Source organism: Eublepharis macularius, chromosome 1 (assembly GCF_028583425.1).
Source record: "Eublepharis macularius isolate TG4126 chromosome 1, MPM_Emac_v1.0, whole genome shotgun sequence".
Taxonomy (NCBI): domain Eukaryota; kingdom Metazoa; phylum Chordata; class Lepidosauria; order Squamata; family Eublepharidae; genus Eublepharis; species Eublepharis macularius.
The window spans coordinates 28,932,756-28,949,330 of record NC_072790.1 but is presented as its reverse complement, the minus strand read 5'-3'; the positions used below and the strand labels follow the sequence as shown (position 1 = coordinate 28,949,330).

Genomic DNA, 16,575 nt, shown 5'->3' with positions numbered 1-16,575 from the left:
AAACGAACTGGTTCGCGAACCAGGCAATTTCATGCCAGTTTGTAGTTGATGAAATGCAATGAACCACGAACTGCCATTTTCCGTTTGTGCCCAACTTGTGTCACTTCTCCCTTTAGAATACTGCAGAAGTATTCCCATCTGTGAGAACTTTGCTCATACACCGATCATCTCTCCTCTGGTATCAAGATGTTTGGGGAGTGTGTCTTGGCAACCATGAAGCTACGAGTTGCTCTAGTCAAGGAGGCCTTGGTGTGGATGTTGAAACTGTTGGGTCCTAAACACCAAATTTGAGGGTACTTTTAGAAGTTCGGGCAGGGAGATCAGTAGGCTGTGGCATGATGGGTACACTTAGAGATGCAAAGGCCTAGAAAAATTCAGGGATGGCTGGGGACAAATAAGCCCATTTATGCCCTATTTAATAAAGTCCCTTGTGGTATCTATCTGGCTACTGTTAGAGATAGCAATTCTGCAATATCTGGGCATTTGGGCCTCGTCTGGCTTTAAGCACAATGATTTGAAATGAATTGCATGCAATACATAATGGGACTTGCTTCCCTAGTAATGTGCCTGGGATTGGAACAATCTCAGGTTATGTCAGATTGCTAGAGCCTAATTTCTTTATTTATAACCTGCCTTTCTCACTGAAGTGCAAGGTGAATTAAAAGATTTAGAAATAGTGCAGTAGGAATGTTATAAGACATGGTGCATCAGAAACAATGCAGTAAGAACAGGGTACAGTATACCATAAACTACAGCCCAGGTCCTATATCAAAGCACCCTCCTGGACAATTCCATTTTTCTACAGCTCTGTTCAGAACACACTGACCCCTGAAAATAAGCCCAGCCTTTTATTACTTCCAGATTGTTTTTTCCAACTGTCCTTATTTTCTAGGGGATATAAAACATATCTCTTTGTGGCACTCCCTGCATAACAGAAGAGTTGTTACTGCTTTTGCTCCCTACGGAGCTGCTACCGAACAGATTTCGGCTTAATGTCATGTCAGTTCAGCTAATCTACTTAGAGCAATTTAGGCAGACACAAGGCCATAATAGTCCCAGATTACAACCTTTCATCCTTTCGTTATTATTTTAGTGTGAATCTAGTGGATTATTAGTGAAGGATTTTTTTAAAAAAATCATGTGTAATATTTAAAATCCTGTTTAATGAAACTTTTGATGTCTGCCCCAGGTCAACTGTGGGGAATTATCCTCAACGTGCTCAATTCCAACTCTCGCTGTATCTGGTATAGAATTCCTTCTCTTTGCCAGCAGAGTCTTTGAGCTTCCCTAGGGTGATCGAGATCTTTTTTACTACCAGCTGTGCATTGCTGGTCTGAGTCTAAGGTTGCCAGCTCCAAGGTGGGACATTTCCAGACATTTGGGGGGTGGAGTCTGGGAAGGACAGGACACTCAGCAGGAATATGATGCCATAAAGCCCACCCTTGGAAGCTACCATTTTCACCAGGGGAATTCATCTCTGTTGTGTAGAGATCAGTTGTAATTCCACACCCCACCTAAAGGGTGGCAACACGAAGCCTGACTGATTTGGGTCCTTCAAAATAGCAAATAATGCCCTCAGGTCCAAAGAAAACATCCCTGTTACAACCCCCTTTCTTTTCCAGTTAGATTTTGCCTTTAACCCTCTTTTTACACCCTCTGGGTAGATTGCTGCCACCAGGAAACTTCCCACCTTGGAGCTGGCAACCTTAGACGCAGACTAACAATGCGCAGCTGGCAGGAATTATATTCCAAAATATAATCCCTTTAATAACATGCCCATATATTCCCTTTAATAACATGCCCAATAACATCAGTTTCACACTATTACTCAGAGCTTTTTTTCAGCGGGAACACGGTGGAACGGAGTTCTGGAACCTCTTGAAAATGGTCACATGGCCCTCAGCGGCGCGGAGGGCAATCTAAACTCCCCTCTGTCTGGAGATCAGGGGGCGGGGCCACCAGCCATGTGACCATTTTCTCCGAGGGCAACCCACTGAGTTCCGCCATCTCTTTTCCCAGAAAAAAACCCCTTCTATTACTTAATCTTTTTATTCATTTATTTATTTTCAGAACAAAGGGGTACAGAAAAAGAAGGAGGGATAACAGGGTCAGAGGAACAATAAGATTTTGCACTACAAGAGTTGTTATTAATAAAATACAGAGTGCACAAAGCATACCTTAATCAGAGTTCATCAATATTACATCTATTCTAACTCCTGTGTATCTTCTCAAACTAAATACGATACGTACTATTACTTAATCTTGATGGTTTCAAGGAGAGTTATCATTCTTAAATCAAAAAGAGTCCAGTAGCACCTTTAAGACTAACCAACTTTATTGTAGCATAAGCTTTCGAGAATCACAGTTCTCTTCGTCAGATGCATGGAGGGCAAGAAGAAACTGGTCAGATATATAGGTGGAGAGGGGAGGGAGGAGTAGATGCAAACAGTCGCTTCTGATATGGAGATCAGTTTGCTTCTGTTAAGGAAGTCAGTTGCTTCTGATAATGAGAGAACCATTCATAGTCTCTATTCAATCCAAGCTTGACTGCAATGCATGGGGCTGATCTTGAAGACTGTTTGGAAGTTGCAGTTGGTACTGATTGCCGCAGCCAGAATATTGATTTGAGTGGGTCATAGAGACCAGTTTTGTTCTGCCTGCACTGGCTCCCAATTTTCTTTTTTTCTCTCTTTATGCTGAACCTTGGGATGGAATCAAGAATGAATCTCAAATACTCTAGGGAAAGTGCCATGGTAGAGAGTAGGGAAAAAGATGTTTTAGGCTCTGGGGTTATCTGTTTTTGAGACCCAGCAGCTTTCAGGGTATTTGAGCACTTTTTGGTTTGGGGTTGGTTTGAGTTTTGGGGGAATAATTTTAATGTCTGTATGTGTAGTCAGTGAATATTCAGTTTATGCAGGGCATAAATGGGGAAATGTCTCTTACACGGCAGAACAAAATCTGTTACGAACAGTTTTGTTTCTTTCTGTTGCTGTTGCTCTGCAGGCAACATCAGCAAATGGAAGGGTGTTGGGGATGCTATGTAGTAAATCGCCATGTTTTGGTCTTCATCCTTCCTCTGTATTACTTCTCTGGCCAAGGGCAATCCTTGATTTAGCATAAAATAGCCAACTTTTTTGGGATTTTCCTCGCTTGGATAATGAAGCTTGAATTGGAAACAACTGGGCAGCTGAAGATCCTGTGCGTTGCATTCAGCTGTTAAAGCAATCCTTGTATTAAATAATGCGATTCCTTAGAAATTAATGGAATCTATTAGATTTGTATCATATTACACACTGAGGAGGGGGAAGGAAACCATTAAGTCTATGTTAAAGACATAAGAATTCAGAGATAAGCAAAATCCTTTAGCTGCAAAGCCACTCCAAAAACCGTATTTCATTGTGGCTTTTAGAAAGGGCTGAAGACGCCCTATAGAATAGTTAATTTGTGTTGGGGAGGTATTTCTCTTACTTCCGGAGATTTGGAGAGTCTGGGTGGGCCATGGCAGGGAAACAGGGCTTCCGGATAAAAACTGCTACTGTTATTTATGTTGTTTACTTGTGATCCACCTTGCTCACTGAGCACGATAGCTGTATACGTTGTGTATGTGTGTCGGGCTTAGCGTTAATAAATTCTGTTACGATTCTCACTGTAGACAGAAAAAAATCACGACTTCAGAAAGAAGTATACAGGCATATAGTCATTTCTACAGCTGATAATGATTTTGCTTAATACTTTCTTCGGGATTTCCTTCCATAAAAAGCTGTCTCTTGTGTTCTTTATTGCAAGTATCTTCTGGCATTTTTGTTTTGTTGTTGTTGTTGTTAAATCTGACAAATCATGATGGCCCTTTCTTTCCAGAGGCTGGACACTACCCCTTCTCAGGAATGTAACAGTAAGATACTTTTGACAAGTTCTCTTTCCTTTACCAAGCCCAAGAGATTGTTATGGGGCATTGTTCTCTTTTTCCAAAGCAGAAAGTAAACTTTATTGGCAACGCTTAAAGCGAAGGCCTGGAAGGTGGCGTTATTGAACTACCATCTGTATAGCTAGCGGTGGTAAAAACATTTTTTGTATTTTCTGCCTAAAACATTTTTTAAATTTTATTTATATCCTACCTTCCTCCCCAGTGAGTACTTGAGGTGGCCTCTCCTCCACATTATCCCCACAACAACCCTGTAAGGTAGGTTAGGCTGAGAGTGTATAACTGGCCCAAGGTCACTCAGCAAGCTTCCATGGCAGAGTGCGGGGTTTGAACCTGGTTCTTCCAGATCCTCGTCTGACATTGGCCTTACATTTTTTTTAAAAAGTCCGCTGAGCTTTGCATAGGACAGACTGGAAATATGAAGATCTGAGGGAAAACCTAGAAAGAATTGGGGGTTGTTCCTGTTGTCCCCCCAATAAACAAAGACCCACTAAGTTGCAAGCACACTACAGGAAGTCAGGTCACATCAGAGTCATGTGACAGGAAGAGGAAGCCAGAGTTATTACCTTACAGGTGTCAAGGCCAGGAGCGTGGGCAGCTGATCAAGCGAGCCAGGGACGCGAAGCCAAGCATCAGGAGGTATGCCATAGTGAGAAACAGGCAAAGGGGGGGGAGTCAGGGAGGCATTCCGTCCAAGTGGCCTTGCCTTCATCTCACCTTCACCTCCTGCTCTTCTTCCTTGCATGTGTGCAAAGAAAAGCAGGAAGCATGGCAAACCATGCTCTCTACATAGCAGGGCCTTCCAAAAGGCAGTGAAAACCCGGCACTCATGATCAAGCAGGAGGGCCTTCAGAACCCAACTGAAGGTTCTGATCACTGCAATTTATGTATAAGGGGGGGAAATCGTGATAATTCACTACTTTTATGAATGGGTGCTAACCGAAATCAAACTGCAGGAAGCATTTGAACTGAAACAACCTCTAGTCTCCCCCCTGCAACATCCTTTTCTTTTTTTGAAGCTGCAGTGAAGTACATTGCCTTTGCCCTTGATGCATACCTGGCCATGCCAGATCAGAAGCCGTCAGCTGGACAGATTATGGCAGGAGGTGCGCATTTCAGAAAAATCAATATATTGCTAATGACAGTACCCTTGCACAGATATTGATGCAAGAAAGGTTAAGCCTTGGCAACTTTCAGCATGCGTATTCTAGCAATTCTGAAAGGCAATGTAAGGGAAAGAAAGGAAGCCCCTGCTATTTTGACAGGTCACTTTAAGGAGCTTTGGCAGCATTTTGCATGTGCAAGTAAGTCTAGGGGTGCTGGGGGGACACACAATACACATGTTTGGAAGGCATGAGGAATTCTGGTGAATAAGAGAACATAACATCTCCCCTCACCCACTCCCCCATACTCTGTAGGACTCAGGTTTTGGGACAATGACCTGGTTAGCCCAGGTGAGCCTGATCTCGTCCGATCTCAGAAGCTAAGCAGGGTCATCTAAGCAGGGTTAGAGACCTCCAACAAAGACCAGGGTTGCAGAGGCAGACACTGGCAAACCACCTCTGTGAGTCTCTTGCCATGAAAACCCCATCAGGGGTCAATCACTCTCCACCACCAAGGTATATAACACATGGGAGGTGTTGACATCTGGTCATTGTATGTGAACTTGGGACTGTGCTTGGGAAAGTGTGTGTCTCATAGTGCACCTTGCTGTGTATTTCCAAGCGCTCATCTCTAAGTTTGTCCAGCTTTTGGAAATCTGCTCTGCCTGCAGTTCATAAGAGTCTTTTGCGATCGTTCTTATGGATTGGAGGAAGCGCTTCACCCTTCTGGTCCCAAGTCACTTACCTGAGAGGAATCTTTAACCTGTAAAGGGGAACAGACTGTCTTAGCCCCTCAAAAGATTCTGGAAGAGCTGGGGGAATTGGAGGCATGCATCATCTCACACCATTTTACCCCTGAATCACCCTCACAGAGGACAAGCAAGTAAAGCACCCTCCATGCAAGAGGGGCCCCAGACTGGTACTTGAACACTAGAGAGCAGAGTAGGGCTTACATCTTTGACCCTTTGGCCTAAAGGGCACACAGCACCTGAAGGGCTTGTGTGCACTTTGCCCTTAAGCTTCTTGGATTCCAAGACAGAACGAAAGAAACGTGAATGTGCAGCCTTCACACTTGGCCATTTGGGGGTAGTCTGTTCTTTTCCTTACAGTGCCTGTCTTCGTCCCTTTGGGAAGCCTCCTCTCTTGTCTCTGGCCTGTTTTCCATGTCCACCTGAAGGCAGTACATATACAGTATTTTTCTGTAGGTTTGTGGGGTTCCTCCACTTTACCTGTGAGTTGGTCCTTGTTTGCTGCCTTGAAGTGGGCACAGCTGGAGAAAGTGTGCAGGGGGGGGGGGTCAAGGGTTGGTTTCTGCATGAAACATACCCACTAAATTGTCAAAATGTTCAACATTTACTGAAAATTAAGTCCCGGACAGTTTCCATATTACTGAAATGACATTTATTTGGTAAGCAAAGCATGACTCCCTGGAGGTGAATGGGAGAAACGCCCACACTTATTCCCAGCATAACAATTGCATATCCTTTCTCCCAGCTTCTCCCCTTGGGTATAGATATTCCATTCTCTAATTAGGATTTAATTGAGCTTCAGGTTCTGGTTTCAGCTCACTCAGCGCTGTATTCCATAGCTGAATGTGGTATTCCCTAGTGCAAATGCTATGGAGTTATACAATGGGTCTCCTAGCTCTGTGTCCTAAACAGGTAAGCCATATAGGACTGGAATTGCTAGAATTAACTGCCCTTCATAGCGGTCTTGGCCAGTTGGTCTGGAAGGATGCTGTGATATCCGGAAGCCAGCAAGAGGCCCAAAAGCAGTCAACAGCTGCATTTCTATCAAAGGTGGTCAATCAGGGCAACCAAGTTCTGTTCAGTTCCAAAACTAGGTCAGGGACTGGGTTAAAATGGGTATAGGTAACCTATTAGGCCAAAAAAGCTTGGAGTTGTATAGTCACTATTCACTCGAGCACCATGTACTAGAAGAGAGGGCATCAACAGTTCACTGTTTTTGTGTCCAAGGAGGGCTTTTTCAGGAAGGGTTTCATAAAGGTTTCAGTACTACCCCTTCCTTTGTACCACAAAGCATTTTAGCCCTTCCAGGATCAGGCCAGGCAGTCTCTTCCAGCTAGATGTAATAAGCTAAGGGGGAGTGGGGGGGGGATGCTGAAATGCAACTTTTCCACATCCCTGAGCTTAAATAACTGATATTTATCCAAACAATTGCAATAAGGCTGCATCCTGATGACTCTCGAGTCCCGGAAGAGATGACTGATATTTTTTTTTAATGTTAAGTTTCAGCTATAACTTCTCTGTTAAATAACCTGGTTCAAAATGATATTGGAGCAATGCAAACATGATCTCTCTTAAAATTCAATTGATGATTCTCTTATGAAAGGCGTTTTTCCCTCCAGTGGAAAGCACTGCTTTTCTTAAAACAGTGTGTGGGAAACATCTTTTAGAGCACAACAGCTCATATAATTATGTTGTACCTAGATATTGGGGAGCAGAGAATGGTAGGTCATTGCTGGCGTCATTCATTGATTTATCTAAGTGACTTGACTTCTGTTTTATGCCTAGTAGCTCTCTGGTTGCTGCAGTTGACTCAGTGGTCTAATTATAAATGTCGGGGTCAAAGAACAGGGTCATTTACTTTGGTCTAATAGAGAACGCTGGTCAGCCAGTAATTACCTTGTTTCTGGCAGAGATCACTGCGTTTGTAGAGCAGGGCAGCTATATGAAAAGGCAGGCTAAAACAGGTGAGAACCCGTTCAGTGATCTGCAGAACTTACAATGACTTCAGCTTGTAAGAGGGGACCCTGTTTGGGATCACGACCATTAAGGTTTGCCTAAAAATAAGCAACATGTTCTTTTCTTGAAAGTGATCAGATATAAAGGGAAATAGTTAAGGAACTTGTAGAGTACCCTCTGAGGTTGTCTAGAGGGTTTAAGTTTATAATAATTTTAATGGTTATAATAACCACTTTATTAAGTGAGAACGTAAAATAATAGGTGAGTTTTGTTCTTGGAGGTTTAAATGGCCTTGGTTTAAATCAAACCGCCAAGCTGTGGGTTGATAAGCCCAGCTGGGAACAGCAGATTCAACCTGTTCAAATCTCCTGTCATTTAGTCAACTGGCCAAAACACATTTAGCATCCCGGACTTGTTCTTAGTTTTCCCTTCCTTGTCCCATTCTTGTCATTCTTTTTATATTTATTGCTTTATCTCTGTGGACTTGTCCTGCTTTATGAGGGTTTAATTGGGTACTTCTCTGTGTTTATATTAATACAGTTGATAGTAATTATTACATTATGTCTTACCCTTGTTGGTTGTAACTGGTGTTTTAGTTTTTATTAATACCGTTTTTCATTGTTGTAAACCACCTGAGCCAAGAGTTCATTGAGAACACGGAATGTAAAATGTTACAGATGCACGTTGACAAGATGAGGCCTTAACTATATATAGACTTGGATCCAGTGGAGCGTTTCCTCGGATGGCGGATTTCTCCCTGCCGAGCATTCTCCAGCAACAGCACATCAGTGGGCATTTTGGGCAGTAGCAGAAGAGGGGAGGTGAGAAAGTCATGCTCTGTGGGCGCACATCCTCCCATCCATGGAAACGCTCCTATAGAACCCAGCCATAATTTTTCTGAAGAGGATACTCTTGGTTGATATTAGACAAATTCTGTCATCTGGTTCTAAATATATTCAGTATGTTTGGTAGTTTTCCAAGATGTTAATATATTTGCTATTAGTCATTACTGTCACAAGAGTGTTTTTTCCCCTTAGAAATATGAACCAGTCTCGCGGCAGTTTGATCAAAAAGTTTAAATATCAGGTTCATAACAGTATTGTATCTTTACTATTCTGTATTCTGCTAAAGTATTTTTGTCATTCAGACAGGACCTAGAAACATAGAAGGTAGCAGCAGCCCCCCGTATTAGAGTTTGCGTGAAACAGTGTCACTACTCATGCTAAAACTCGATGTTTCATCAAAAATACAGTGATAGCTGTGGGAGTCTTTAGTTAAATGCATGAGTCAGCAAAGCTGTAATGCCCTGTGCCATCTGGCTTCTACTTGCTCACGTAGGTCAGGCCCCAAAGTCCTCTTCTCATCTGTCTTCTGTACTACAGTCAGTAATGACATCAGCATGCAACTACTGAGAAAATCCAAAAGAGCTAGAGATTGGCCTAAGTACCTGAAATCTTAATTGGGTAAAAAACAAAACACACAAATTCTGTTTTTCCCAGCACACGCATAACACATATTCACACACTTTATATTTGTGTTTCAATATTTCCTGTATTTGTGTACAGGAAATCTGACAGCCAGCATGAAAGTCCACTCCTGATCCCAGCTGGGTGAAAGCCATCACCCAGCAGGGATCAGGAGGGGAGCAGGTAGCAATTCCCGCCCCCTGCCTTCACCCATCTGGTATCAGGAGCAGAGCAGATGGCAATGCCCGCCCTCCACCTTCACCCAGCTGGGATCAGGAGCGGAGCAGGTGGCAATTCCCCCCCCCCCCGCTATCACCCAGGTGGGATCAAGAGTGGAACAGGTGACAATGCCTGCTCCCACCTTCACCTAGCTGGGGTCAGGAGCGGAGCAGGTGGCAATCCCCCAGTTGCCATCACCCACGTGGGATCAAGAGTGGAACAGGTGGCAGTGCCCACTCCCGCCTTCACGCAGCTGGAATCAGGAGCAGAGCAGGTGGCAATCCCCCCCACTTCACCCAGCTGGAATCAGGTGCAGAGTAGGAGGCAATGCCCGTCCCTTCTTCACCCAGCTGGGATCAGAAGCGGAGCAGGTGGCAATCCCCACCCCACCCCTTTATTTGGCTGGGATCAGGCACGGAGAAGGCGGCAAGGCCCGCCCCCCCTTAACCCAGATGGGATCAGGTGCAGAGCAGGAGGTAATGCCCGCTCCCCATTCACCCAGCTGGGATCAGGCGCAGAACAGGTGGCCATGTCCCCCCTGCCATCATCTGGCCGAGATCAGTGATGGAGGAGGAAGGAATACCTGCCTGCCTTTCCTCCCTTTTCTGGAGCCCGTTGTATTTTTTCCCACAACGGGTTTTGTTGCTAGTACGAAACATAATTTAAAATGCACTGAGTGCCAAAGTGAAGTAAATAATAGTTACTCAACCAATATGTAACGGTTATGTGTGATAAAAATAGTACAGTCTAAGTAGGTGGACAAACCAAGGAAGCATCTGTGAACTCTATTTTGTTCTGTGGAGCTTCTGAAAAGGGGGATTTTTCTCAAGTACAGACTGCCAGTTGTCTGTAGTGCAGTAAGATTTCCCACAGGAGGTCTTTTAATAGCTTTTATACGCCTGGAGATGGAAGACTTGTCTGCTTAGAGTACACTTACTCAATATTTTATTTGGCATTATTTTTATCCTGCCTCTCTAGAAGTACCTGAAGAAACTTACAGTAACAATAAAAAAATGTAGCATTTAATCTAACTGAAAACCAACAATAAACTAAGAACAAATTAATACTGGAAACACTAAAAGCAGCCAATAGAATGTAATAAATTTAGAAGCGGTAGACTATAAATAAATCATTTAAAGCCATTTAAAAACCATATAAAGAGTATAAAAGCATCACATTTGTATTCTAGGAAACATCTCCAAGACCTCCATACACTAAAGTATCAGTTGATTTCTTGAAAAGATGGGTCTTTATATATAGTGTTGGAATGCCTGCAAAGAATAGGTTAATTGCACTTCTAGGGAGGGAGTTCCAAATTAAGGGGGTTATTGCTCAAAAAAGCGTTGCTGTGAGTATACGTTTGTCTCATAGCAAGCCTGTGCCACCCTGTCTCATAAGCGTGAAATTGGTCCTTGAGAGATGTTGGATCCACACGGTTTGAGACTTCATAGGCCAAAGCTAGCACCATGCATTAAGCCTGGAATCCAATTGGAGGAAAGGTGTAGTTGTATGATATATTTATACTGGTTAGTTATTAACCTTCTAGTCCCAGGGTTTCATATCATTTGCATTTTCCAGACTATCTTCAAGTGCAGCTCCACATAAAGTGTTACACATAATCAAGGAGCATTCAACTATGGCTAAGTCTGTCTTCTCTTGGAATGGTCTCAGTAGGAAAATTTAACTTGAGGTGGTAAATGGCACTCCTGGCTACCTCTGAAGATAGTTTGGTCTGCAGTAGAAGAGCAAGATTCATGTCCAGTAGCACCTTCTAGGCCTATCTTCTGAATGAGATATAAAGTCTCAGGGGTCTCCTTTCCTACTTGAGAGAGCTTGAGTCTGAAAACCTTATACCTTGGAACTCTTACTGGTCTTTAATGTACTACTGGACTGGAATCTTGTTGACTGCCTCCATCAGTTAACCAGTGATGGATCCAGTAGCACCTCTGATTTTCAGGGGAATACAATCCTAATCAGAAGAGGCTGTACACTTACTCCTAGGTAAGGCCAGCTTCTGTCTTGAATTCATATCTGTCTTGTCTGGATTGGGTTTGTAGATCCCTGTGGTTTCATGCAGATGCTAAAACAACATGAGAAGCGAGAGGGAATCATCAAGGCAGATCACACACCTTCAGATACCTACCTGTGATGGGCAAGACTAGTTCCAGCTCTGCCTCTCTTGGGGAACAGCAAATGAGAGCTGGCAGAATGCTGGGACTTGAGACCGTTGAAATCTGTTAAGGCAGTTAGTGGGGGTGGGGTGGGAGAAGGATTATCTGAGTTTGGGAAGGAAGCAGCCTGAATAGAGCTAAGTTCTGAGAACTGATACTTTGTGCTTACTGACTGCTGTTATGAAATGGGATTGAAAAGTTCAAATATTAGAAACAATATATCTCTGTGTTTGAGTTATCTGAATATTGTGGAAGTTGTAAATTTTAACTCCTTTATGCTGTTTTAAACCTTGATGACTAGATCACCTGCACAGGTCCTCAAATTGACAGTATGGCCCACTGCATGAGCAGGGCTTGACATTGAAACAGTCTCGTTTTATTATTTATTTATTTTATTTGACTTATATTCTGTACTCCCCACAAATGGACTCAGGGCAGCTGACATCATCATTAAAACACAAATTAATAGTCAACTTTAAAAACATTTAAAAACTTATATTAAAATACTCTGGTGCCGTTATACATAGGCTACTTTGGATACTAATGAAAGACCTGCATAAGTCATAGCTGTGGGTAAAATGCATAGCTGAGGGCAGTCATAGAAGAGGTAGTGATCTTAGATAGGATAAGGGGGGACACCTGCTGGTCCTCAACCAAAGGCCTGGCGGAACATCTCCGTTTTACAGGCCCTGCAGAACTGTAATAGGTCCCGCAGGGCCCGGATCTCTGGCGGGAGAGTGTCTCACCAGGCAGGAGCCAGGGCAGAAAAAGCCCTGGCCCTGGTGGAGGCCAGCCGGATGTCCCTCAGGCCAGGGACCACCAGGAGTTGTTTATCTGCAGAGCATAGCACCCTGCAAGGGACGGAATGGGAGAGGCGGTCCGGCAGGAACCTGCACTTTTAATTTTTCATGAGTTTTCTAGCCCATGGTTTGGTGTCCCATGGACCAGCACACATGACCTGGTTTTGATCTCTGTCATAGTTTAGTGGTTTCTTAGTCGCCTAGACAAAGTTGGGAGATGGAGCCGATCTATAGACTTTTGTTTTGAGTAAACCCTCTGTTTACTCTTGCAGACTCATGCTTCATGAGTATGTGTCAACATGATTTGAATGCTGCTGTATACAAAAACTAGTGGGCTGGGGGTAAGCTAGAATCTTTTCCCCCAACTAGTTTGAACACAGAGGGCAGTTATTGATAGTCACATGTTGGAAATCATTATCGAGGTGACTGCTATTAGATGTTCAGTTGATTTGAACAATGTAGCTGGCCACCAAATGACTTCAGTAGCATGTTTTTGTCATAGTAACTGTTACGATCTTCACTTTCTTTAGGGTGGATTTTGCTTTAATCTTTCCCTTCACACCCTCTGGGTAGTTAGCTGCCACCAGGAATATTAAATTCCAATATATTTTATTTAAGTTTTCCCTTTGGTAATGTGTTTATGTGTCAGGCTCCTTCGTGGTTCTATGTGGCCCTGAGGATAGGAATGGGAGATAACAATGACTGCTACTCTGGGATATAACAAAACAAAATAAAAGTTTATTTTTTAAGAAGCGTATTGGTTACATAAAAGTAGTTCTTAGTTCTTCTAGTTGCTTCATTCACACAGATCTCTTGTAAGGCTTCACACACAGTTAGCCTCTTTCTCTAGGCTCTATATTTCTCTCACAGAGAACTCCTCAGACAGCACACAGCTAGCCTGTTTTCTTTTCACTCTCAATTCTTTCTCTCTCAGGCGCACACACAGTTTGCCTGCTTCAAATAGAATGAATATATAGTCTCACAGACACACTCAGTTCAGGCTTCCACTCAGGTTGCCTTTCCCTCACAAATACATGAACACACTCGGGCTGCACACAGCTCGCCTCTCTTGCCCTGACTGAATCTTTTTCTCTCCCTCAGTAACTGAAAACTCTCTTCACTCCGCCCACTCTCTGTCATCAACCAATCATATCACTCACTCATCTCTCTCTTTCAACCCCACTCTTCACCTATCTCACCAAACATTTAAAGACACATGCACCCATTTCTTGAAATCTTTACAGTAACATATTTAATATTTGTGACTTTATGATATTACAGAGCACAAATGTAAGTGCACCACAACAGGGACAGTAAGATTGTGTGTGCATGCGTGTGCACGTACGCACGTGCACACTTTGGATGACCAACTGTCTGAAGGCAACCATGCTCCTGGGTTACGCAACTTGTCCACCAGGCAGCTGAACACTGTTAGCCCTTGTTTTTAGATGGGTTCCACTCTCTGTGGTATCAAGTACGTTCCTGGCTGAGGGAGTATTTCACATCTGCTGGTCACCACCTTTTCATTGTGTTGAGTTTGTGTACTCATCAGTTAGCAGGTTTGTTCTTGCTGTGTTGTGCTTCTGTCAGTGGGAAGCCTTGAACTGAGCAATGGCTCTGTTTACTAGAGGGGAGGGGAGGGCGTCAAAGTCTCCTGGTGCTTTTTACCAGCTCATCATTGTCACAATTGTCACTTTTTCTGATTCATTCATTCCTTTGGGCCAGGAAAAAGCCTCTTGCCTAATAACAGAACTTGAGCCTGTAAGCAGTCAGTTTACCCTCTCTTCCTTCTCTGAGGCTTCGACAGCCAAGAGGAGAAACTAGCATTTTAAAGGGGGAAACTCTGCACATGTGTATTTGAAGTAGAGGTCTGTTCTCATTTAAAATGCTAATAGAGTGTGCAGGAGCTGGTTTTCAATAGTGGTGGACACTGAAGGGTTAAACACCCTCTCTTTTCCCTACATGCTCCCAAGGCAAGTTGAGGCTGCAATTTGCATTTTATCTGTCTGAGCCCTTAGTGCCCCTTCCCTGCCGATGGAAGAGAAGAAACTCAAGGGAAGGCAATTGGGTGAAAGCAAACAATTTGAGAGAGGGCTACTGCTCTTAATCTTCCCTCCCCCTACATTTGTGATCAATCTATGCATGCCTCTTCTTTATCATTGTTTTGGGTACAGGGGAAAGACAAGTGAGAGTGGCATTGTAATGATTTTGAGAGAGAGAGAGAGAGAGAGAGAGAGAGAGAGAGAGAGTCTTTAAATGCTTGGTGTGATACAGATGAAGAGTGGAGGTGAAAGAGGGGTGAGTGAGTGAGATGATTGGTTGATGACTGAGAGTGTGGGCGGAGTGAATGCAGTTTTGTTACTGAGTGGAGAGAAAAGATTCAGTCTGGGGGAAAGCAGGCAAGCTGTGTGCAGCCTGAGCAAGTCTAAACATATCTGAGAGAAATATTGAGTTTAGTTTTGACAGGCAAGCTGTGTGCAGCCTGAGAGCATCTATTTATTTCTGAGAGAAATATTGAGTCTGGGAAAAGCAGACAAGCTATGTGCAGCCTGAGCGTGTCTGTGAATTTCTGAGAGAAATATAACTTGCGTGGAAATCTGAACTCTGTGTACCTGAGAGAAAACCCGTTCATTCTATCTAAAGCAGGCAAACTGTGTCCGCGCCTGAGAGAAAATCTATGTGCATTTGAGTGAGATATTGATATCTGAAGCAGGCAAACTGTGTGTGCAGCCTGAGAGAGAAAGTTTATGAAGATCTGAGTGACTGTGCCTATGAAAAGAAACTTTAAGAACAGAACACTTTTTGAAACCATCAAACTTAAGTACTATAGGAAACCGATACGCTTCTTGTAAAAATAAAAGTTTACTTTGGTTTTTTATCCCAGAGTATCTGTTATTCCTATATCTCATTCCTATCCTCAGGGCCACATAGTACCATGAAGGAGCCTGACCCTTGGGCACATTATTAAAGGGGGAAATTTTAATTATTTTGGAATATAATTTCTAGTGGCAGCAATCTACCCAGAGGGGGCAAGAAGAAAAGACTTAAAGGCAAAATCTAACAGAGAAAGAAAGGGGCTCGTAACAGGCAAGTGTGTGAGAAGGAGGAGAGGCATGACCCAGTGTCCAGATCTTGACTGCTTCCTGCCCTTTCTGTGCCCATGGACCCCCTGTTTGCAATTTTCTTCCATATTGCTGTGTATATATCCCAAGGGAAACACCCTTTGTATGTCTATGGTCCATGAAGATGCTACGAAAATATTTCTTGGTTTGTAAGGTTCTGCAAGATTCCTTGTCTGTGTTTTTACCACAAGCTAACAAAGGCTACCCTTCTGGAACAAAAACAAGAAAGCTGCTGTAAGCTGCTGTAGTGTTTAAGTGGTTGGGTTGTGTATCAGCACTGCTGGTTTGAACCCTGCCACTGCCATGAGCTCAGCAGGTGGCCTTGTGTAAACCCCTCCTCTCAGCCCCAGTTCCCCAGCAGTATGGAGATAATAATAACACTGGCTTCGTTCACTGCTCTGAGTGGGACACTAATCTGTCTAGAAGAACGGTATGTAAACACTGTTGTTGTTATTTCCAATGACACCAACAATAGAGGGCTGTTTGGACCCAGAAATTGTCCGCTGCCAGCACTCCTTCCTGAGAATCAGGAAAGTTCGCGAATCAACAGAATTCAGTAGTTCCTTAAAAACAGGAATAAGACAAGGGTGCCCTACGTGGTGCCTGCCAACACCTTTCCTGGTGCCCAGGAAGGATTCTGAGCATTCCATTAGAGATTTGATTAACTGTGTATATTTTTTAAAATACTGCTTTGGCATCAGCTGCCACCACAGCAAAAGGATCTTTATTGTGTCACAGAACGTAAGCTATGGCAGCCATTTTGTAGCTGGCCCTGCCTCCTGCAGCAGCCATTTTGTGGCTGCTCCCATCACACTGTGTAAGAATTCCAAAGGTGCCCATAGGCTCAAAAAAGGTTGGGGACCCCTGCACTGTACTATTCCTGTAGCTTTTGAAATCAGACATTAAGTAGTAGAATGGATGTCCCTGTTTTGGATGCCTTCCCCAAGCTGCCCTAAATTTTCCCTTGAATGTAGTTACATAATTTCCCCTTATCTCTCTCACTCTCCCCTTTTTGTTTTTACACTTGGAGTATATATAGATAAGGAGAGGAGCTGGTGTGAGTTAAA

The 16,575-nt window shown here is 43.4% G+C and overlaps 1 protein-coding gene across 4 annotated transcripts in view; it reads left to right on the top strand.

The window, feature by feature from the left end:
• The window catches only part of SLX9 (SLX9 ribosome biogenesis factor), a 54,822-nt gene that overhangs the window by 27,516 nt on the left and 10,731 nt on the right, over window positions 1–16,575 (top strand). The window lies entirely within an intron of this gene.